At 35.3% G+C, this 26,245-nt stretch overlaps 1 protein-coding gene and 1 long non-coding RNA gene across 3 annotated transcripts in view; one reads left to right on the forward strand and one right to left on the reverse strand.

Moving 5' to 3' along the window:
• Window positions 1-8,812: 8,812 nt before the first annotated feature.
• The window catches only part of LOC143228433 (uncharacterized), a 33,576-nt gene continuing 16,143 nt past the window's right edge, over window positions 8,813-26,245 (reverse strand). The window contains exon 3 of the long non-coding RNA XR_013015330.1: window positions 8,813-9,311. This is a non-coding gene — a long non-coding RNA (uncharacterized LOC143228433). The remainder of the gene's footprint in view (window positions 9,312-26,245) is intronic.
• Window positions 15,076-26,245, forward strand: part of LOC143228384 (synaptosomal-associated protein 25-like) — a 157,695-nt gene continuing 146,525 nt past the window's right edge. Inside the window, exon 1 of one of the 2 annotated variants that reach the window (XM_076459668.1) lies at window positions 15,076-15,305. The gene's annotated coding sequence lies outside the window, so the exon portion shown is untranslated. The remainder of the gene's footprint in view (window positions 15,306-26,245) is intronic. The other variant, XM_076459663.1, reaches the window with a different exon arrangement.

The raw sequence follows: 26,245 nt of genomic DNA on the forward strand, positions 1-26,245 counted from the left end.
GTTTTGAGCATTTGTTTGATAAAACACATATATATACACCAATATTGTATAAAAAGGTGTGTTTCTGGTATAATCTTTTTCGGAACAGATCAACGCTTTGTTCAAACATTGGCTCAGCATAGCCAGATGGTTAGGGCGCTCAGATTACAAGTCGCCCCCACAGCCGAAAGGGCGTTATAATGTGACCGTCAATCCCAATATTCATTGGTAAAAGAATAGCCCAAGAGTTGGGGCAGTGGGCGGGGTGATGACTAGCTGCCTTCTCTCTCGTCTTACACTGCTAAATTAGGGACGAGTAGCACAGATAGCTCTCATGTTGCTTTGCGCGAAATTCAAAAACAAAGAAACTCGTCCAAACAATTTATCTCTATTTAGTGTACAATCATCCCTCGTGACAAACCAGAAGTTATAGGGCGTGAAATTGTTCGACTGTCCAGAAATGGCATGAAGTAGACTTACACTGCCAAAACATTATGTGAACTACCCTCAGTATGCTGTATTCAGAATCTTGAAACTACATCGGATAACGAGAAAAGTTGTTCCAGAAAAGTCTACTTGTAGACGCCGAGAAACTAATGAACGAGATGATAGGGTTTTTATTAGCTTAACATGTTAAGGTTTTGTTACATCTTTCGACAAGAATAATATCAATACGTTCATTTCAGGATATTCAGAATAACAGTGGATAGGATACTCACCAAAAACGTTATTTTGCAAGAAGAACTAACTACAAGCCGATATTAACCAGAATTTACCATCGCCACTATGTTCCTTGGACAAGATAGCATGCCAACTTACAGCTAGGACAGGGGCAACATGTCATCTTTATAGATAAGTCTTGTTTCCATCTTGTTGATGGAATGGTTTGTGTTCGTAGTCTGCGTGGAAAACAGGGAACACACGGGAGGTGGTGTAGTACATGTTTGGATAGCTATTCATCATGGTGGAAAAACCTTTTCTTCATATCCTCCAGGGAAATGTTAGTGGTGCTCCTTACAGGCATCACATAGAAAAATATTTCTGCTATATGCAAAGATGGAGTTTGACAGTAACCTTGTGTTTCAGGATGACAGTGCTACTGTCTACAAGAGGACGTTACAAGTTTGCCACGGTCAAAAAAACTTCCAGATTGTAAGCCCATTGGGAATTGTTGGGCAGAACTAAGTCGAAAATTGCTCACCACGACCCTTAACCAGCTATCATAGGTGAACGCCTTCTGCTATTTTATGGGATAAAATCGTGGTGGTTACATCAATAACATCATCGACAGCATACCACACCGCCTTGTGGAGGTTATTGGAGTATTAAGAGGGCCACCCAAGTGCTGAATGTTTAATATCAACTGGTATTATTCTACAGGCGTTATTTTTTGTAATTTGATTCTGATTAACAAGTTAACACACAGGTTCACATACAAAAGTTTTGATGGTTTCCAAACGAAATCCAGAACTTGAGTGCCTTTGAATACTTCATTTTCTTCTCCATTATAATAATGTGGTGTTATATGTTGTCATTGTATATGTTTAGTAAAGTCTTATTGTGATTGTTGAAATACTCAAGTAGGCACACATCTTTCTACAGATATCTGATAAAATTATTTGTTGTTCTAATCAATGGCTCGTGATGTCCATATAACTCGTCTTGTTATACAAATTATATATGTAGATGTTTAATATAATATGCATTTCTCAGTTTGATAATGGTATGTGTAATAATGACATCATTCGTTATACAAGTTGGAAACATTTTGACCAAGATTGTATTTTCATGTCTTGTATTTTCAGATCCAAAACGGTCTAGAAAGGTTACAATTCCCTAACGGTATTAGAGAGAAAAAAACTAATTTCAAAAAAAACAACAAACTTCTAAATAAATTAGAATCCCGTTTTATTACTGAACATTTTTTCTCTATTTTAAACTACTTCGATCGATTCTCTTGTGTTGTGTTATTTTATTGTGTCGTGTTGTTCGAATAATTTTTGTTGTGCAATAATTTTGGATTGATTTATATTAATTTTGTGGTTAGTTGTGTAAACATCTAATGTCAAAACTAAGTTTTGAACTTCTTTCCCACGATCTTAGCCATCATGTTTCTTTACCTTAATTGGAAGAATTCGTTTTGTCTGACTAATATAAACACGATTGCAAAAATATGTTTTCTTGCGTACCCTGATCTCTTCTAAAATATTTTGGTTTTCTGACAATAGTTATAGTCTTATGTTTGACTGTATTGAGGTTTATTGGTTAACAATAAATTTCGGCTGATCAAGTTATCTCTTAGCTCCCTGTATTAGAAACACTCCATGAATAAAGTCTGTTGTTATTGTGCTTTCTTTTTCTTTTTTTCTCAACTGAGTTATAAATTTCAGACAGATGTTTAAAAAAATCTTCTGAAATTTGGTGTCCGCCGCAAGGTCTTAAATTTTTCAAAAATCTAATCTCTTTCGTTATAAATTGGCTGTAAAATTTCTAGGACTGGCTTGGTTCTCCTTTCTAACATTTTTATACAGTTTTCATTTTCAAAAAAAATGTATCTATTAATTCTATCTTTTCATTCCTCTACTGGAACGCAGAATAACTTTCCGATATAACTCTTTTATTTTTTGGCCAAATGGTTAAGCGCCCCCCAGTGGCTCAGCGGTATGTCTGCGGACATACTTTGTGCTTAATTCAAAACAACAACAACCAACCAAATGGTTAAGACGATCGACTCGTAATGCGAGGGTCGCGAGTTCGAATCCCGATCGCACCAAACATAATTGCTCTTTCAGCCGTGGTAGCATTACAATGTGACGGTCAATCCCACTATTCATTGGTAAAAGAGTACCCCAAGTGTTGGCAGTGGATGGTGAGTGACGACGTCCCTCTAGTGACAGTCTAGTCTTATACTGCTAAATTAGCTCTGCGCGAAATTCAAATTCTGTCCCCCCTTTTGCTGCTTGTCTTTTTCGTCAGTCTTTTTAATTAGAATCTCTTCATTCATTCAGGCTTGTTTTCATCTCTTATTTTCCTTTATTTTTTTCTCAATTCTGTAACAGAGTGAAAAGCCTAACGTATTATTCACCAGTTCTTATGAGTGATAAATAAACTTAATTCAAGTAAAATAAATAAGTAATGTTAATAACAGATGACTTGGCGTTAAAATTAATAAATAACTTGATGTTAACAAAATTTATAACCCTGATACTGATGGGTAATGATTGAAATAAAACTAATACAATTTGGCATATAATTCACTCATAATTTCTTAAAACCTCTTTGAACTTAACATCACGACCCTCAGAATTTCCTCGCTTATAACTAATTAAAATCGGTTTTAGTCTCTATCACAAGTTCTTGACTACGTTTTGTTTTCTCTGATCTTAAAATCCTGTTTTGTTCTGCATATGGTTTAGTTTCTCGTGTTTTAGTCACATATGTTTGATCACTGTACTGCGATCAGAATCTTATCCTGTTTTTGGATAAGCTTTAGCTATTACAACAACAAAAATATGAACATTTTCGGAAGTAAAACGGAGTGTGATTTTCACAATTATTTTACCATACTGTGGTGACTTCTAAGAATACAGATGTATAGGGTGATGCTTAAGCCACGTTGTTATTTATCAATAAACCTTGCTCTTCACAAAAGTTTAATAACCTATCTCCTCTATGATTCCGTTCTGCAAAGCTGACATCATTCCTGTCTTCGTCTGCCATTACCTGTCCCCCGATAGTACAGCAGTAAGTCTACGGATTTACAACGCTAAAAGCAAGGGTTCGATTCCCTTTGATGGACTCAGCAGATAGCCAGATGTGGCTTTGCTATAAGGAAAACAACCCTCTACCATTACCACCATCTGCCTGACTTCAGAGCACGTGTAGCTTTGTCAACATACAGAGAGTTCTGCTAAAATTAAAATACGACAAACCACATTATAAACTGTAAAACAATCTTGAACCAGAAATTTATAATAATTACATAATCATCTTAATATTTTGAAAGATTACAACAGTGATGAGAAGTGTTATGAGGCAAGAGAGCAGTTGTCCATCATACGTCGAAATGTTCTTCAGAACGGAATTTAGTTCACCACAAATAATGTTCTATATACTGTGAGAACTTTTTCTCTTCTATCTATTCCCCCACCCGAAGTTTTCTGAAATGACGTCACTGACACCAAACATTAATAATCTTAATATTTGTCGGTAAAGGTCACCCTGCAGAGTTCAAAACAACTTAAAATTAGGTTTGTTGTCCAAGAACACGCCGAAAAAATTAAACTCACCATTGTTTACTTTATTTTTAAATTTTACGTTGATGAGTTACAAAGGTTAAAGGTAGGTCAAGATCATTTTAAGGTTAAAAGCTCATAAGAAGAGTTTTTTGGTGAGAAATTAGGAATGTGTTTAATATTAACACCGTTCTCCTTTTAGGCAACTTTTTAATTACGCTTGAGGAGGGAACTTAAAGAAACTTATTTTGGTACCTTGTTGTAGACGCGGCATAGCCGGTTTGTGAAGGCACTCGTCTCGTAATCTGAATGTTGAGGGTTCTAGCCCCCGTTATACCCAACATTCTCGCTCTTTCAGCCGTGAGGGCGTTATAATGTGCGGTCAATCCCACTATTCGTTGGCGGTAGGTGGTGATGACTAGCTGCCTTTCCTCTAGTCTTACACTGCTAAATTAGGAACGGCTAGCGCATTTAGCCCTCAGGTAACTTTGCGCGAAGTTCAAAACAAACCATACTTTGTTATACATATTGAAACTACGACAGGAATTTTCTCATTTGTTTGGTTGAAGCTCATCTCAAAGCTTCACAATGGGCTATCTGTGCTCTGCCTACTATAGATTTCGAGATCCGGTTTCTAGCATTGTAAGTCCTCAGACGTAGCTATGCCACTGGAAGTCTGTTTTCGTGTAACGTAGTGTATCTGTAATTAATTAATTAAATTTCTTTTCATTTTGGAACATTCGTGTCGTGTTAATCGCTTCCGTCTAAAATACATTGTTACAGTTACATACTGTTATAATTTGAAATTTCTACAACTCATAATAAAGGAAGAAACTGGGATTTATTTAATTTTTTACGAGAGAAATATTTTAATGAGTGTTATATATATACATCTGTCAAAGTATTTATGATTGATTATTTCTTTTATAAGACTTAAAATAATTCCCATTCATAAATGTATTACGGTTTCTTTTTAATTTCGTGCAAAGCTAGACGAGGACTATCTGCTCTAGCCCTCCCTAATTTAGCAGTGTAAGACTAGATGAGAGGCAGCTAGTTATCGCCAGCCACCGCCAACTCTGGGGCTACTCTTTTACCAACGAGCAGTGTGACTGACATTGTAACGCCCACAAGGCTGAAAGGGCGAGCATGTTTTGTGCGACGGGAATTCGAATCCGCAATCCTCAGATTACGAATCGAACGCCTCAGCCCACCTAGCCATGTCGGGCAAGTATAAGGAAGAGCTACACTTTAGATAATTGTTTTCTAATTAAAAATATGTAAATAACACTAAAGAATAAACGCATCTTTACTTTGAACAGATTAATCCCCAATGTCAGAAAATGTCAATAATGCATACTACACTTTGCAATATCTTTCGAACACAAATATGTTATAGTCTATTATTTGCTTCCAACAATCGCAAACTAAACGCCAACAGTTGGCAAAATACAGGGTGTTCGGAGAGTCACTGTGCAGTTTTGTAATCATATGTCTATTCAGTCTATTTCAAGCCAGCAACTAATAGCGGTGTTTAGAAACAAAATAAGAATGATCCAGGCCTGTATTGATGCCAACAGGGGTCACTTTCAACATTGTTTATAATTGTCATTCATATTTACCTCCTGTATTGTATATTGAAACATGTCTTAATAAATATATAAGTGTACAGTGACTTTCCGAACACCCTGTATTAGAAACAAATAGGCCTAACATTTGTGATAAAATATCACATAAAGTGCAGATGTTTTTTTTTCCTAAATATCATACCTCCTATTTTACCAATTTCAGATTCAAAATCAGAGGTTTCTGAAATGCTATTATTACATTCCTCTGATTTCAAATTTGAAATAGAAAATGAAGAATGATTTGTTTTAAATTTCGCGCAAAGCTACACGATGGCTGCCTGCGCTATACGTTTCTAATTTAGCAGTGAAAGGCAAGAGGGAAGACAGTTAGTCATCACTACCAACTCTCAGGCTACTATTTTGCCAGCAAATACTGGAATTGAACGCCACCTTATAACGCATTCATGGCTGAAAGGGAGAGCATGTTTAGCGAGAGGGGCAAAACGTAAGAAGAGGGTGAAATAAAAACATCTACAGCTTATGTGATATTTCCAATACAGGTATATGCAACATTAGTATTAGTATTATAATGTTTTACATCATATCACTTATGCAGTTCCTTAGGGTGTTTTTTCAAGAAGAAGATGAACATAGTATTTCGACCACACTATTCCCGTCATGATCATTTCCAACGTCGTGTTTCGTTCAATACAGAGCTCATCATATTGACTGGAATACTATAACCACATTAGTTATCGGTTGAAAGACTATTCATAAAAGTCATTTATTATAACAACAGCTGGTTTGATGTGAATGCGTTTCCTAAGGAACTGAAAAAGGATTGTAGTTTTATAAGTTATGATAGGCCTAATAAAAATGTTTTATGACAAGAATAATTAATTATAATCATACTTCGCCAGTTCACGAAAGGCATAAAAACACCATAACAATTGTGATATCATATAACGCTGTGATTACACGACATTTATCAGTGTTTCGTGTACATCTGTACACATATTTGAGAAGTAAAGTTTCTATTTTTATATAGGTTAATTTAATTAAGTAAAAAGGCCCAAATTCAATTTTGCTTAAATACAGTAATCCATGTAAACATCGTAACTGCGAAACGGTGAAAACTATGTTAGATTTAATTTTTGGGTATGGTCGTCATGTTTATCATGGGCTTGAATTTAAATCAGTTAAATAAACGTCAAGTAAAGAATAATAATATAAGCTTCACTGACTACTTTTTGTTTTAGGAAATACGTTTACATTTTAATGTGCATTACGTTTTTTCACTTTATGAGATATAAAATGAATGACACATATACACATATTTATTATTAGCGTAACCTTAGCATACGTTTCACTAATTCATCATCAGGTTATGTCTTTAGCCATAGTAGTGTGTAGAAAACTATTAAATGTAAAATGATAATATATAACACATAACGTTATCATACGTTATTTTTGGATCACCATATTCCCTTGTCGTGAGTATGAAACAATATAGGTGCAGAATTATAGAACTATATGTTAGACTTCGGATCGAGCGGATGAATACTTCACGTTAATTTAATTGAACTTAATTCATTATGAAGACCAACAATCAGTAAAAGGTCACATGCTGATAATCTGTGATTCCAAAAATTACTAATTTCACACTTCGCTCTAATTTTTTTTAACTTGTCCAAAGCGACAAAAAAAAAAAAGACTTAATATAAATATAATATAGATTTCATTTCATTTATAAGGCAATCCATTTGGCCTGGCACGACCAAATGATTAAAGCTCTCGACTCCTACTCCGAGGGTCGCAGGTTCGAATCCCATCACACCAAACATGCCTTCCCTTTCAGTTGTGGGGACATTATAATTTTACGGTCAATCCCACTATTCATTGGTAAAAGAGTAGCCCAAAGGTGTGCGGTGGGTGATGATGACTAGCTGCCTTCCCTCTACTCTACACTGCTAAATTAGGGACGACTAGAGCAGATAGCCCTCGTGTAGCTTTACGTGAAATTAAATAAAAAAGTATAATGTGATACCAAAATTTAACATGATGAACTAGTCAATACCTACGATAGATAGGTGTCGATGACAATTGGTTCCAGTAGTAACTAGTAAGCCCTACAAAAAAAAAAAAAAAACAACTGTTTGGTTCGTCTTTTAGGAGGATTTTAAGGTAAATGCAATGTTAAGATATTGCCTGTAGAGGAAAGCGTGAAAACGGACAAAGTTTCCAAAAAAGGATACCAAGGATTTCTCTTTAAAATAGTAAATAAAGAAAATCGATAATATTAAACCAATTTTATTTTCCAAATTTACTCCGCCATATTTGCAACGTGCATGTTTCAAAAATAAAATAATTTTGAAATCACAAAATATATCATTGCTTAAGGATAAAGATTATATTAATGATACATTTAATGTGTTGGGATATTATTTAAAAAGGCCTAAGATAACCTTTATTTGTTCAATTAATGGAATGTATAAGTAAATATAGAGGTAAAATATTGGGTAAAAGGTTTGAACACTGCTTTATATTAATGTTATACATGCCTGGAATAGTAACAGAAAAGGCAGCATACAATCAGACAAACATTTACGAAATAGCCTACAATCGGACAAACATTTACGAAAATCAAACGAGTTATAAATATAGCTAATTAAGTGTACATTGTTATGTGCATCGCCCAGAATTAAAAATTAACTCAATTATAATTATATCTAATTATGTACACGCTGTTACACACATAGTGAAAATTAAAAATCGACTCAGTTATAAGTATAGCTAAGTAAATAGGCCTGGCATGGCCTACCTAGCGCGTTAAGGCGTGCGCTTCGTAATCTGAGGGTCGCAGGTTCGAATCCTCGTCGCACCAAACATGCTCGCCCCTTCAGCCGTGGGGGCGTTATATTGTGACGGTCAATCCCACTATACGTTAATAAAAGTCTAGCCCAAGAGTTGGCGGTGGGTGGTGATGACGAGCTGCCTTCCTTCTAGTCTTACACTGCTAAATTAGAGAGCCAGCGCAGATAGCCCTCGAATAACTTTGCGCGAAATTCAGAAACAAACAAACAAACTGACGCTTCCACAGTTCCATATAAAATGCAGATTTTATTTTTCAACAGAAATGCCAGTTATAAACTAATTACGATGTGTTCTTTTGTAAAAACCTGATGTTGACAAGAATTTGGAGAACGTGTATTTTAATAACTTTTAACTTTATCGATTCGGCTACACAGTAATAACGTTAAAAAGTCAATTTTTCATTATGAAACAACATTTATGGTAATAATAAGGGAAGAAAAATGTTGGTACTTATTTCTTTAACCACGGTGAATAAATTAGTGAAAGTGTTTTGTGTTATTCACCAAGCTACAGAGTTATATCTTAGGCTTGAACACTTTTTAGCATGCCAGAGCTGGACTGGTTAACTCTCGAATGGTAATTTGAGTGTTAAGATGGAAATGTCCGGTTCAGCTCATGGATCTTATTTCTGGACAGTCTTCAGTGATCCTTGAAGCTGGAAGAAAAAAAAAATTGAATCATGTCTTGCGTGTCTTTTCTAAGCAAGTAAAACGATGATCAATATCTCTGGAATAACATTACTTATGAATGGAATTGCTGTCACGAAATTTATTTACTTTAGTTTGATTCACAAATGTATAGACCAATTAAAGTAAAAACCTTTTAATGTATCTTCAAGACGGCTGGTGTGGGTATTAACACTTGAATTAAAATAAAGTACAGAACAACGTTTCGACCTTCTCAGGTCATCCTCAGGTTAAAAGAGAGAGAGTTTGCAACTGGCCGTTTCGGGTGTTAATAACCACACCAGTCTTCCTGAGAATACATTTCTACTTCAAGTGGGTTTCTCGTCATCACGTAAAATCATGTAACTTTTGCATTTGGCAAGAACAGTTTATAGTTTAAACAACTGCATTTTGCTTTTGTTCTTTGGTGAAGAGTTTGGGCTAACGCTAACACGATAATGTATCATTGTAAAAATTACCGATAGGGGAATAAGGGTTTGTTTCTTTAACACTTTTGTCTCCAAACAAGTAAAGTAAAAAAGTCTTGCGAAATGTCAATAATACAGAAAAAAACGTTGCGTTTGTAATCAGAAACTTCTAGGAATTGGATCTGTTTATCCTTCTGACAAACATTTCTGCTTTCCAAGAAAAAAATGTCCCTGTTTCCTGACTGCTAGGTATGTTTCGTTAACAGTATTTTCTCCATTTTGCTTTATATCTGTACAAGCATTATATCGAACGAGGACAGAGGTTATGTTTTCTTCAATACGCTTCTGTCTGTCACCATGATTACTCGAAAACGACTATGACTCAACTTAGAAGTGACTGTCTTTTGTACGGTCAAGGTTAAAAGTCAAGGTCACATTATAGTCACGAAATTAAAAAAAAATGTCTATCTGTTAACATGTGGACTGATTATTTTTTCACAGTATCTTTGCTCTGTAACTCAGTCAAAAATGATCGGATTTTGGTGAAATTCGATGGAATTATATAGAATAATTTTACTTATTATCTTGACAAAAATGGTCTGTGTACGTCGAAAATGGCGGGTTTGTGTTTCTTTTAATTTCGCGCAAAGCTACTCGAGGGACTATCTGCGCTAGCTGTCCCTCCTTTAGCAGTGTAAGACTAGAGGAAAGGCAGCTAGTCATCACCAACCACCGCCAATTCTTGGGCTACTCTTTTACCAAAGAATAGTTTGGATTGACTGTAACGTTATAACGCACCCACGGCTGGGAGGGCGAGCATGTTTGGTGCGACCGCGAGTCGAACGCCTTAAGACGCTTGGCCATGCCGGGCCCTGAAAATAGCGGACATATATTTGTATGTTTTTAGAACCAAATATGATCAACGTTGTGTGGCGGAGGTATGCGATCTATTTAGGATTCATCTAGTTTTTAATGTGTTGGCAAATATACATACAACCTTTTTAAATCAAATTCTAACTTGGTATCTCTTCTACCTAGAATAGTAATTAATATTTAAGTTTAATATATTTATTATTTACCATACTGCATGCGAAATGATAATTTAAAACAATTTAAAACTTTAAAGAATTCAAGGATAATTTTACTGTTCTATTCACAGAAGACTTAAGAGAACAAACCTTATGCATAATGAATTCTTTACTAACATCCTAAATTTTGATCCACGTTTTCCAATTTTTTTGGCCCGGCATGGCCAGGTAGTTAAAGCACTCGACTCGTAATCTGAGGGTTGCAGGTTCGAATCCCCGTCACACCAAACATGCTCGCCTTTTCAACCGTGGGTGCGTTATAACGTGACGGTCAATCCCACTATTAGTTGGTAAAAGAGTAGCCCAAGAGTTGGCGGTGGGCGGTGATGACTAGCTGCCTTACTTCTAGTCTTACACTGCTAAATTAGGGACGGCTAGCGCAGATAGTCCACTAGTAGCTTTGTGCGAAATTCCAAAAACAAACAGATCTAGATATAACGGATTTTTCGTTATGTTAGATGAAATACAGAGTTTTTCTACGGATTTATCTTTAGAACAGAACCAAAATGTCTTTAGTTATATTTCGTTTACTGTAGATTTACTACCTTCCCCCCTCAGCCCTCGTGTAGCTTTGCGCGAAACTTAAAAAACAAATAAACAAACAAACAACACCAAACAAGACGTTTCTTTTTCGTCCTTATTTGGTTCCATTCACCATGACTTATCTCAGGAACCTGCAGTAATTACCTCTTTTCTTGAAGAAACATTCCCTGTCGACCAATACGATCGTAAACCGATCACAGCCTTCAGTTCATTTGTTTGAGAGCGGTAGATTCCGGGAATAGACAGGGATAGTACCACCAGAAATAGAAGAATAGTTCTTCCTAAATAGTTTTATTATTTTTGAAATGACAGAATCAAATTGCAGGCATAGGAATAATTGAACGATACCTGAGATTGATGGAGTAATTAATAAATTGAATATTTTGGAGTTTGTAACGTCATAGTAACGGACATTGTTTGATGATGTGGGTAGATGTCAGTTTCGACTTCGGTCAGTATGTTCGTCTCTGCTATTTTTACAAGTTCAGGTTTCTCTGTAATTTTCTTCATTACTTAACTGGCTGGCTGTACATTTTAGAATATCCTTAACAAGATAAGAGCAATGTATTATTTTTTAATAATAAAAAATAACTGGCCCGACATGGTCAGGTGGGTTAAGGCGTTTGGTTCATAATCCGAGTGTCGCAGGTTCGAACCCCCGTCATACCAAACATGCTCGCCTTTTCAACCGTGGGGACTTTATAATGTGACGGTTAATCTCACTATATTTTGGTAAAAAAGTAACCAAAGAGTTGGCGTTGGGTTGTGATGACTAAAAGATCTTTAGTCTTACACTGCAAAATTAGGGACGTCTAGCGCAGATAGCCCTTACGTAGCTTTGCGCGAAATTCAAAAACAAACAAATCGAAGTTAACCTCTGGGCGGCGATTGGTCCAATATTTTATAAAGGGGTGAGCGCTTCGTGAAGCATAAGAAGAGACTTGACATTGTCAATATATAAAACAGATTACATTGTGTAACAAACTTTTTACTTGTTCCTAGGCAGAATTACTTATACCTAAAGTAAATGGAACAGATCCAATTTTGTCTTCAAACTTTGCTTTTGTGACCTGGATAACAAATTTTCAAATTTACCTATTTTCCAGAACATTTCAGGTAGATTCAGTGCTGAGTAGATGATAGAGAATTTTCTCGAACTTACTTGAATTTTCAAGAACTTTTTAAAATGTTGCAGAAGCCTCAAAGCTGTGCTGCTCCATAACGGGAATAAGTATCCGTCTCTTCCCCTGGCTCATTCGGTGCACCTCAAAGAGGAATGCAACCTTGCTAGAAGTCTTGAAGTGTGATGAGTATGGATGGGAGGTTATCAGATACTTCAAAATGGTGACATTCCTGATGGGTCTCCAAGGAAGCTTTACCAAATTTCCCTGACATCTTTGCCTTTGGGACAACAGGGACACCCCAGCGCACTACAACAGAAAACACTGGCCACAAGGGACCGAGTTCTCTGTGGGGAGACACAATGCCAATTGTGAGTCACTAGTGGACCTCCAGAAGGTGTTTGTCCCACCATTGCACATAAAATTGGTTCTTATGAAACAATTTGTCACAGCTCTTGATAAGGAGTCTGCAGCCTTCAAGTACCTTCGAGATTTCTTCCCTGAGCTGTCTGAGGTAAAGGTCAAAACTGGTGTCTTCATTGGACCATAAATAAAGTAGATCCTGGAGTGCACAAAATTCCCCAAAAAACTCAGTAGGAAGGAAAAAAACTTGGGGCAGCTTTGTCGCAGTGGTTCGTGGCTTCCTGGGCAATCACAAGGCTGAAAGTTATGTGGAACTGGTTGAGGATCTGGTGAAGAACTACGGCAAAATGGGCTGCAGGATGTTCCTGAAAGTTTATATCCTTGACGCTCATCTTGATGTATTCAAGGAGAACATGAGAGCTTACTCAGAGGAGCAAGACGAGCACGTCCACCAAGATATACTGGACTTTGAACGCCACTACCAAGGAACGTATAGCGAAAACATGATGGGAGACTATATTTGAAAATGAAAATGTGCAAATCTGCCCGTTTTTACATAGAAAATAGATTAATTTCTAAATTTCATTATCCAGGTCACAAAAGCAAAGTTTGAAGGGAATAATGACCATTTTCTGTACTTTTACAACATAAGCAATTAAGAAACAACACATATCATCCAGGAACAAAATCTGTGTTACGTAGTGTTATACAGGTCTTACTTATAAACAAAAAAAGTTTGTTTTTTGAATTTCGCACAAAGCTGCTCGAGGGCTATCGTGGCTAGCCGTCTCTAATTTAGCAGTGTAAGACTAGATGAAAGACAGCTAGTCATCACCACCCACAGCTAAATCTTGGGTTACTCTTTTACCAACGAATAGTGAGATTGACCGTAATATTATAACGCCCTCACGGTTGAAAGAGCGAGCATGTGTGGTGCGACCGGGATTCGAACCCGCGACTCTCGGATTACGAGTCGAACGCCTTAACACGCTTGGCCATACCGGGCCAACAAAAAAGTAGATAAAGGAGCAGTTGAAATTGTAATCAGAAGATACAACGCAGACGTGTAAAGGTTACGTCTGCAGAGAGTGAAATAATAAAACTAGATATTGTAAAACACTAAGATAGAGAACAGTCGATCAGAAATAACAAAAACAAGGAAAGTCAGATGCGCGTACAGAGAAAACTACAACAGCCACTGTAGAAGGGTGAGACATGGGAAACATGAGAATAAAAAAAAAAATTATGAAAAGATGACTCCTGGGAATGCCATGCCGGGCCAAAATTAGGAGATAAATTCTACATCTCACAAACAAGTATAAAGCGTAAGAGTGATAAATCTCACAAACATGTATTAATATATAATAATATCAGTTTTAAAATAAATTAAAAGCAAAAACAAGAGGTAGAGGATAAACATCTCAAACAGGTTAAAACATCAGAAAAGTTTCTTTTTATATTTTGTGTTAATAATTCACTGCACAACAAAGTTTTTGCTTCTTGAACACTGTTGGGTGTTCCTTATAGATTTTTGGCTGCTTTATACACATATAAAACATAAGAATAACAGACAAATGCTCTCAAAAATAAGTATAAATAAGAATATAGAAGAATATTGTTTTTAAAAAAAAGACATAAAATCAAGAGATAGGTGATGAATCTCATGACTAAGAATGAAAAAGAACATAGAAATATATCTGTTTTAAACAAATAAAACACTAAGGAACTGAGATAATATAAAACCAACGAAATCGAATAGACACAATGAAGCTGAATCTGCCCCGAAAATAAACAGTAAAAACGTGTTCATTATACGAACTTCTGAAAAAAAACAAAACAAGAGTAGGGTAAAAACACAACAAATAATAATAAAAATAATGAAAACGTAGGGGAATGTTATAAGAAGTACACAAGTCACAGGGAATGTTATAGGAAGTACACAAGTCACAGGGAATGTTATAGGAAGTACACAAGTCACAGGGAATGTTATAGGAAGTACACAAGTCACAGTTAGGAATGTGAGATAACGAAAAAACACGAGATAATCTTATTTGTACGATGAAAGGGTACGCGTATACATCAGTTCTATGTTGTAGGAAGAAACGAACAGTAAATGTGCTGTTCCGTATCGATCGCCAAACACCCTCCCGAAACCAAGACGCATGGGGCCGGCAGGGCGCCCGCCATGTCTACCTACCTATCTTTGTTAAATTCTCTGAGAGAGAGCAGTCGGCGTCTACTCGAGGCGTTTTGACGCAGTGCTGGTGTGTACCCGAAACCAGACAAGCTGGTCATTTGCAGGAACGCTTCGCTTTGTGATCCTGACGCACCACGTGCAGGCTTTAGCGCAGCTGATGGTTTGATTTGTCTACATACCAGAAAGCTATACTCTCGTGCTCAGTGGGTTATCTTTGAGAAAGGTCTTTACTTTCAAGAATTAGGTGAGATAAGAGTCAGTGAGACTCCAAGTTCTATTTCGTACTTGTATCAACATTTCATATTATATGTGTGTTTTGAGCGGTTCAGGTTAGGTGACGTATCTTAATAGTTATATGTGTTTATTAGAGAAATTCAGTGGCGAATCACATCATAGTGTTCATTTACGAAAATATAGAAATTTAAATAGCGTGTATACATGAAATACCGTTCTATTTGAGATTATTCGTGTTCTGTAGAGATTCATAAAGTTCTTTGTACTATTATTGTGTGTTATTATTATATGTAATATTGTAGATTTTACCTGCTGTATGACTCCCCTCTATAATTATATGGCACAATTAATTTGTATGGTAAAGATACAATGATACTATTGAGATGCGTTCCGCAAATGTTTTTTCATCTTTCATTGTATGTATATATATATTATTATTATTATTATTATTATTATTATTGTTTGTACGATTATATATGATATTAAAGACATTACATTCTGTATTTTCAATTGTATGTGCTAATATTAATATTATATATAATATATATTAATATAATTACCTATATATAATATATGCTAATAGATAGTTACGTGTGATATAATGTCTTTTATTTATGGTGTTATTAATCTATATAATAAGTTACATATGATACTGTAGACATTACGTTTTGTATCTTTAATTACGTATGATAATGCTTATCTATATAACCTAAAATTATAGGTGATATATACTTTATGTACAGTGCTACAAGTCCACATAGTAAGTTCCGTGTGATATTGTTTAGTTCTCTATCGCTTGTTTGTTTTAAATTGTATATGATATTGTTATATTGTGAACCGCATATGTCAAGTTGCATGTGATATTGTTGGGTTCTCTATACCTTGTTGCTTTTAAATTGTATATAACATTTTTAACCGCATATCTCAAGTTGCATGTGATATTGTTGGGTTCTCTATACCTTGTTGCTTTTAAATTGTATATAACATTTTTAACCGCATATGTCAAGTTGCATGTGATATTGTTGGGTTCTCTATACCTTGTTGCTTTTAAATTGTATACAGCATTGTTAACCGCATACCAAGTTACATGTGATATTGCAGATTTTACAATATCTATGCTTCATTGTCTTTAACATATTGTTTTTAATGTACGTGCACATATAATACTACAGACAATGACCTCTTTGATTTTTTTATGCGTAATATAATCGAATATTATTAACTTGTATGCAAAATTGTGTGTGAGAATTCACTGTAACGTTTTATAAGGCGAAGTTTTATAACTTTTATAATGTATATATTATTCAAATATGTACGAATGTGAAAACTTAATTGCGCGTGATGTGGTTGTTGGGTGAGGACTAGCAAAGGTTTTTCTATTACCAACACCAGACTATGCGAGACATTTTAGCATGTGACTCAATAGTAAACTGTTTTATGTGTCAGGCGATGTAATTTTATTTTATCCACGTAGAGTTACACTTTGAAGGAACACCTTTTAAAATTGTGCAAACCAATATCAGTTATATCAAAGAATATGGTAGCACCGTAGAATACTTGTAAATAAGTAGGTTATTAGGAATAATAACAGCTTTTGTTCTGTTACCGTATTTAAGATATTTTACGTGATATAGGTGCCATCAGCTAGGTTTAAAATGTTTTGTGTTTAAGGTATACTATTGTTTATAATGTCGTAGTTCATTACGTCTATATGTGTGAACAAGATGAAATGCAAAACCGATAAAAGAGAAATCCATACGAAACTGATCTCGTCTAACAGATTAGTGAATTCTGTATAAGATGTCTAGCATAGCAACTCAGAGCTCGAGTTTACGTAGTCGTTTCTATTAATTATATGCGCTGTGAAACACATATGTATGTAAATAGTAGAAACTTGTTTATAGTACGCTAATGCAATAGAGGCAGCACCAGCGTATTTAGCAGTTAACTCAACTCATTGATGTGGTTTAATAACGATAACAACGAAGGCTAATCTTCACGTATGTCTTCCTATTGCTCCTGTGCTGTGTTCGTAATAACGTTTTGCCACCTTATTGAAACCGTAGCACAGACGCCGCTAGAAACACTCTTTCCAAACCAGATCTCTTATCTTCTTGATGCAATATGAAAATAAACGGTTTATTAAATGAAAACAAAACAAGAACTAATATGTATAAAATTCCAGCAATACGCTCAGCGTTTCCTCTTCATGGGAATGTAAGCATTACTGAAGTGAAAAAAAAGTTAATTTGTATATCATTCTCGTGGCCTGTGTGAAGCATGTATCTTGCACATAAATGATTCTGAACTGAAGTAAGAATCTGGTTTTGATATTACGGTGAACACTAGCGTGAGTTGTATATAGTAGACGTAATTACTGGCTGTGTATATTGATTCATGATAACAGAGCTCAGTTCATGTTTGTATACTATTGTAATCGTGTGTGTATATTATATACACATATATATTTAATACGTAAAATGTGTATTAAATTGTATTATAACATGAAACAATATACACCAACAACAATTACATGTAATCATACATATATGTATGTGTAACGTTTTTAAACATTCTACAATGGGAGTGAAATTCGAATGCAATAGACATCCCCTTTCTTGAAGGTGTTAGCGAATAAATACACCCACTTAATGAGATTACATTTATCATAAATTGGAGGTATAGTTTTATATCAGCACATGGACGAAAGCTAGACAGCATTTATCTGATTTAGATAAAAAATAAGATAGAGATTTCACATGCAACCAGAAGAAAATGTGTTGGATTCTAGCAAACCAAATTATAAAACACTTATATTTTATACCACATCAACCTGTGGTATAATAGTAACAGAAATATCTTTAAACTGCATACATGTTTTTATACCACATACTAGTGTATTAGAATTTCTGTAAACAAAGATATATTCTATGCTACAGCAAACTCTATTATAATTTTCAAAAATAAAAAAGGGTCAAGTCCTTCCAACCGTAGACCGTAACCCCTTATTGGAAAACTGAATTCTAACACACAGAAATCACAACAAACTGTATTCCAGTCTTTATATCTCTCTATGTCCGATATCCAAGCAGGACAGATCTCTTCTTTTTAACGCAAAAAAAGAATTTTTACTGTCGTATATTCATCCGTTTAGATAAACTCTTGACGTAAGCCAACTTCTGTCTTCCATGGTGTCTCCTTCCTTCAATCTTTCCAGTTACGACAACACTTTCGATTTCTTCTTTCCTCGTGACGTGCCACAGAAACTCCAACTGTCTCTTTCTGATATTAGTCAGTTGTGTCATCCTACAACCTGCTGTTGACAAAATGTCTTTATTTGATGTGTGCCTTGTCCAACATACCTTCAAGGTGCGCCTTAAGAACCACAACTCAGTTGTTTCAATTTTCTTTTCCATAGCTGATGATATAGTTCAACATTCTGATCCATATGTGTAAATTGGTATAACATAGCAATCCAAGTAGACATTTTACTACTTGACAGGATCTTTTTCATTCCCAGAAATTCATCTTTTCTGTTATCCCTATTATCCGTTTAATTTCATGATCACATTTGCTATCTGATGTTATCCAGCTTTCCATGTAATTAAATTTATTGACTTTCCTTATTTGTTCCTTATCTACTTTGACACACAGGAATGATCTTCCTTCTAATTACCATCCATTCTGTTTTTCTTACATACTAGTGTCAAATAGTTAGACTAACTAAATAGATTTGCCCTCCCAGCCGTGGGGGCGTTATAATGTGACGGTCAATCCCACTATTCGTTGGTAAAAGAGTAGCCCAAGAGTTGGCGGTGGGTGGTGATAACTAGCTGCCTTCCCTCTAGTCTTACACTACTAAATTAGGGACTGCTCGGTGCAGTGGGCTAACAACCTACTCGCTTAAATACCTGTTGAAGAATCCGCAAGCGATTGCGGCCCTATGTTCCTTGATGAAATCTAATGGTGAATGAATGAATTAAATAGATTTATTTCGTGATCACATTTACTGTTTGATTTTATCCAGATTTCACACTACAAAATTTGTTTATAATTTTTACACTGGATCATATAAATATTTATATCACAATAAACTGTATTTTAATTCATTTACACATAATTGTGATCCTAGACATTCGTTCCCCGATGAAACAGCGGTAAGTTTTCGGATTTACAACGCTAAAATCAGGGATTCGATTCCTCTCGGTGGACACAGTAGACAGCCAGCTGTGACTTTGCTATAATAAAACACACACACACACTTCTGTACATTTCTATGCCACATTAATCTGTGTTAGAACCTTTAGAGATCTAACTAAAAATCAAATACACGTTTTATATCAGATGAAGTCCGAGCAGGAAAAATTCACGGGACCGAACTCAAAATCACATGCGTATTTTGTACAACAATTTACGCCAAGAAAATTTGACGTCAGTAGTTTCAGAACTTGACAGACTTCAATTATTATTTTTTATCTTAATATCACTCACACACAAGCTATCATTCTGCCCCCCCCCCAACGCTATAAGGCTGGTTTCGATACCCATGGTCGACAGAGCACAGACAGCATATTGTGTGGCTTTATGCTTGACTTAAAACTCAACAATAACTCTTTATAGTATCCTCTGGAAGGCGTTTTTGTTCCACACGGGATTATACTCTACAGAACTTTACAATATGTCCTTTCAAGGTACAATTGAAACACATATATTCTAGAGAACTATTTTCTTCATTCCGTGTAACTATCTGTTTGATTAATTATTTCAGTTCTACTAGAATATTATTAAAGGAAGTTCATATTTCAGCACTACAGTACATGATGATCTCATAATTTCTAGATGGCGCCTGTAGTGGTTTTTCTGCGGTCCTAATGGATTCGAATTCCATCACCAACTGTAGGACTTTCTTTAAAGATGTGCACGTACTTTGTTTTTGCATAATTTATATAACATCGTTTATTATGACATCTATGAATTTGTCGCGTGCCAATGCATCCATCGTTTCTGTGTAATATTATTGGATAAACCATTCCACAGCTTCTGCAAGTTTTATTGAGGTCTTTTCTTTCTCACATACTCTGTTATGGAACTTTCTCGATACTTCCTTCTGACATGTCAGTCCAAAACTGTTGGATAAAGCAGCTACTAATGCTTGATTATTGTAATGAGTTTCAGCTGATTGTTTACTTGATGTAGTCAAATGTGGTCCTTTTAAATGAGAAGCAAAATAATTGACTTCTTGTTCACTCCTATACATACTCTGAAAATGATTTTTGGTGCTTTCCTGTCATATTCTGATGGTTTCTCAAATAGCCAAAGCCGAACTGGCCAGGCAAATTAAGGAAATTTATTTGGTATTATCATAGCTGGAGTAGTCCAGGAAGGTCCTTCAATTATAAATAGTAATAGTAGTAGTAGATGTTGAACAGGTAAATTCTCCTGTTTGATATTTTGTATTGGATGATGTTCTAGATTGGAACTTTTGAGCTCATGCCAGAAGAAGTCTGGCCACTTTAATTTACATATTTTAAAGTTTATTTTTCAGATATTTAATTATTTATTTGAAGTCACATTCCATTCATGTCTTTTTGTACATTTTAAAGTTTATCATCACAACCTTTTTCTACTTCTTTGATATCCTTCAGCACTCTTCATTCTTCCTTTTGTAATTTCGTTGTGCATCTTCAATAACTTCACCGACCTCGTCTTCAATCAGATTTATTTTTATTGTAATTCTTCTATTATGTTATTTCAAAGTAGATTCAAAGTACTATCTTATTTTCACCGAAATAATCCCACTCCTAACACCATGTTATAATATTATTTCATTGGCTGGTTCTTATAAAGTATTTGGTAGAAATAATTCAATATCTAGTCCACATAATGATCACAATCTTTGTTATCTTCCTTAGCAATTTTACAAGTTCAAGCACACAGGTAACATATACAGTCACACTGTACTATACTAATGTAAAAATAAATTTACTTGTACAACTTCACTGACGATTTATCAAGTAATTGAAAACAAAACATTGACTGACTCTTTGCAAACTGAAATAAAACGCTCTCTGGCTGTACACAATTATCCTTTAGGCTTTACTGACCCTCATATTTATAATCTAAATCAGGGACTTACTAGAAAATTTTACTTCAACATTTAAAAAATTTTCTGAGCCAACATTAGAATTCATTTTGATCATAACGTCATGCACCCTCTAGCTGACATTTGAATCACAACATTAACAATACAGCTTATAACAACATTTTATATCAAGACAAGCTTTGTTGTATACTTTATGTATTTCACTTTAAGAGGAAGAGATATTTTACACCACAACAAGCTAGAATCATCACAAAGGTAACTTTGAACCAACTGTATATTTTATACCATAACAACTTGTATTATAATCTTCAGAGACTTAACTCTAAAACATAGATACTATAAAGTATAACTATATTAGAATTTTCTAAGACCTCACTCAAAATCACATTTAGCTTATCTCACAAAAACCTATGATAGACATTTTACAGACATGCAGAGCCACATCAGGCTATCTGCTGTGTTCACTGAGGGAAATCAAACCCCTCATTTTAGCGTTGCAAATGTGAAGACTTGTCCCACCAGGGTATTTAACAGATATAGTCCTAACTTATTGTTATAAAGTTGTTCTTTCTTTAGCGACTTCTTTTAAATTATTCAATGCAAATAAGTAAAAATCCAGTGAAGTTAGAAATCAATAAGTAATTTATTTCCTCTTTTAACATTTGTACAGTTTTAAACATTTATACACTGTCGTAAATTGTTGTAGGCCTACATAACACATGACGTTAATTAAGATAAGCGCAATAACAAACACAAATCCAAATACTTCAAGAAAATGTAGTGACTGATTCAACTTTCTATCTTTAAAACACTTTACACATTTCATAAGTATCTCGCATTTATAATATAGATACACATTTCATAAGTATCTCGCATTTATAATATAGACCTCACATGGTCAGGTGGTTATGGCGCTCAACTCGTAATCGGACGGTCGCGGGTTCGAATCCCCACCAGACAGACTCGCCCTTTCAGTTGTGGGGGCGTTTATTGTGATGATCAATCTCCATACTCATTGGTAAATGAGTAGCCCAAGAGTTGGCGGTAGACAGTGATGTGTAGGTGTCTCTCCTTTATCACTGCTTAGTGTGTGTGATATTCAAAAAAAAAACATTTATAATATGGTTTGAAATGTGCTTGAAAACTAAACTTTGTATCCTTAGAACTTACTTCTAACTAACATTAAAAATATCGCTTGTAACAATATTTTTACCACAATAAAACAATTTAAAATGGCTTTAAACCTAATTCAAAAATAAAATCATATCTTATACTACAACAAACTGAGTTGGAGTCTACAAACATAACTAATTCACCTAGGCGTTTCAGGACCTTCACAGAACGTAATTTGAGGTCGCATTTTTTTTCTTACAATAAGAAACTGTGTTAGGATGCGTTTAGGTCTAACTCTAAACACTAACATATTTATGCCTTAAATACTTGTAAACAGATAATGAAATCAGACATAAAATCACATACATGTTTACAGCATTAAAAAACTATTTGAATCGTCACTCGCTTATCTCTAAATCACACAAATACTGCATGCCACAACATACTTTATTAAAATTTCTTTTCAAACCTAACTGTAAAAGACATACTTGTTTTATACCGCAATAAACTATGTTATAATATTTACAGGTGCCTATTTCTGAAACACCGACATATACTATAACAATGTATATTAGAATCTTCAGAGATATATCACACACATATTACACCACAATAAGTTGTGCTAAATTTCTTTAGATCTAACTCTGACACTCGTACACACACACATATTACACCACAATAAGTTGTGCTAAATTTCTTTAGATCTAACTCTGACACTCGTACACACACACATATTACACCACAATAAGTTGTGCTAAATTTCTTTAGATCTAACTCTGACACTCGCACACACACACATATTACACCACAATAAGTTGTGCTAAATTTCTTTAGATCTAACTCTGACATTCGTACAAACACACATATTACACCACAATAAGTTGTGCTAAATTTCTTTAGATCTAACTCTGACACTCGTACACACACACATATTACACCACAATAAGTTGTGCTAAATTTCTTTAGATCTAACTTTGACACTCGCACACACACACATATTACACCACAATAAATTGTGCTAAAATCCTTACAGACTTAAATTTAAAACACAGATATATTTTAAACTTGCAGTTATAAAGTGCTCTCATGGTCTTGAAGCTGTATTATATTTCCAGTTTTATTCTACACTATTTGAGAATAACTGAAAATTTGCTTTCAGTCCTTTAAAGTATTTATAATGTGAATAAACTCATTTTTTCTTTATTAATGTGCTGCTGAAAACTTTCAGTAAAACATATTCATGGAACTAAAGTTGAAAACATTACATTAATTACCCATTATAAACGTACCTTCAAACTCTTCCTAGGTGTCACTTGTTAATAGTGGGCAGAGCACAGATAGCCCTGTGTGTACGTAGCTTTGTGTGCTTAATTACAAACAACAGTTATTTGTTAATAAAATCAGTTTTGAACAGTTTCGTGGAATACTGTTGGTGACAGTAATAGAAATACAAAAATCACAAATTAGAAATAAAAGGAAATATTTCTAAGGGGAAGACGAGTTGAGAAAAGAGGAACGAATAATGATTACATAGTAAGTAAAACACGTCTTAGAAACAAGTTTGATTGAATAAGGATTGATGTTGAGTTGGAAGATGAGGCACAATTATTGGGTTTCTTATTTTAGTTGATTGAGTAATGCGTTTCTGATCACTAGAACTTCCCTTTCGGAGTTACCTTTATGATCAGGAGCTCTGAAGTGACTAGAAACTGAGAGGTAAGTGAAACCTTTTCGTATAGAACTAAGGTGATTGCGAAAACAATCACCGGGCTTACAGGCGTTTTCTTTAATATGTAGTTTATGACACCTTTCCTGCTGCAATGTAAACAGCATATTTCTTCTTAGATGTTGTTTGAAACCTATGGAGGGGTGTAACAATTTTTTTTTCTCATGACTGTCCTGTAGCTTTCAGTGTACCAAGTGATCTTTAACGTTTGAAATACATCTAGTACATTAATATTGAAGAAGGTGTAGCGAATATATCAGCAGTGGCGGGGCTCAACATTAATAAAGCAATTTTTTTTATATCGTATTTGTTACTAATCTATTAAATGAATGATTTTATTTGTTTGTTTTAAAGTACAAAACTAGACAACGGGCTATTTGTGTCCTGCCAACTATGGGTATCGAAACCCGAATTTTAGTGTTATAAACCAACTGACTTAGCGCTGAGCTATCTTGGGCTGAGGGAATTGTACGTTAATATCAATAGCTTGATAACATTATAGATTATCGTGTTAACAGAATGAGATTCCAAGGCTCAGGACGATTAACAGATTTAACAGCATTGTTACTGTTCCGTCAAGCAGACGCTAATTAGTAAAGATTTATATCAATAGCCTTACGCGATGGATTTTTACTTTGTATAATCTCTCTCATGGTAAGGCTTTGCGAACCGATTTAATTTACTATTTTCGAGCCCATTTAATAACCTCGAGCAGACCGTGAGGGTACAAAAAGCACTCTACGTTATTCACGATTTTAAGTCAGAAGAAAATGGTCCGGCATGGCCAAGTTGGTTAAGGCGTTCGACTCCTAATCTGAGGGTCGCGGGTTCGCATCCCCATCGCGCCAAACATGCTCGCCATTTCAGCTGTGAGGGCGTTATAATGTTACGGTCAATCCTACTATTCGCTGGTAAAAGAGTAGCCCAAGAGTTGGCGGTGGGTGGTGATGACTAGCTGCCTTTCCTCTAGTCTCACACTGCAAAATTAGGGACGGCTAGCGCAGATAGCCCTCGTGTAGCGTTGCGCGAAATTCAAAAATAAAATAAACATAAAATTCAGGGCCGATATTTTCTTCGACAAAATATTTTATCAACTTTATCAGTATTTGATTTTTCTCCCTTACATGAGGTTGTCATATGACATTAATTGTTGCTTGAATTTACTAAAACATTGACTAGGCTCTTCAGAATGATGTTCAAAGGTGTGCCGGACATTGCCTGGGGAATGTGAGTTCGAAGAGTCTGTGGTTCGAGAAACCACGACACTGAACACCCTTCACACTTGTGTCGGCGGCGGGTGCACTTACTCGCTACTTGACCTTTGGTAGTGGTTGAAAATCAGTGACATATGTATATGAACATTAGGCGTCTCTGATATGACCGTTTAGTCATCTAATCACATAATACATAGCTACATTTCAGGTTGCAAATCTAAATTGAAAGCAACTGCAACAAAATAATCTAATCTACATATTTCACGTGCTTTACTTAGAGACCCGGCATGGCCAGGTGGGTTAAGAGTTTGCATCCCCATCGCGCCAAACATGCTCGCCATTTCAGCCAAGGGGGCGTTATAATGTAACGGTCAATCCCACTATTCGTTGGTAAAAGAGTAGCTCAAGAGTTGGCGGTGGGTGGTGATGACTAGCTGCCTTCCCTTTAGTCTCACACTGCAAAATTAGGGACGGCTAGCGCAGATAGCCCTCGAGTAGCTTGGAAAACAAAACAAAGACAAACAAAGACAAACAAAGGTTTACTAAGAGCGTTTAATGTCATTGCACAATTTTCTTTGTTTAGCAAGCAAAGGAGTAAATATTATTATTCTAAAAGAATATTAAACGCAAAAGATTCAGGTGCAGAATCGTAAAAAAGAGGAAGGGAGCAACAGGTAAGCCCAGCTAAGAAGGGACTACCAAAGGGAATGTTATGAGTTTTCTGTTTCAGGTATGTGAAGAAAAACAGATTAAATTTAACTTAGCTACCTACGGTAATTGAGACTAGATTTAAT

Source organism: Tachypleus tridentatus, chromosome 1 (assembly GCF_004210375.1).
Source record: "Tachypleus tridentatus isolate NWPU-2018 chromosome 1, ASM421037v1, whole genome shotgun sequence".
NCBI lineage: Eukaryota > Metazoa > Arthropoda > Merostomata > Xiphosura > Limulidae > Tachypleus > Tachypleus tridentatus.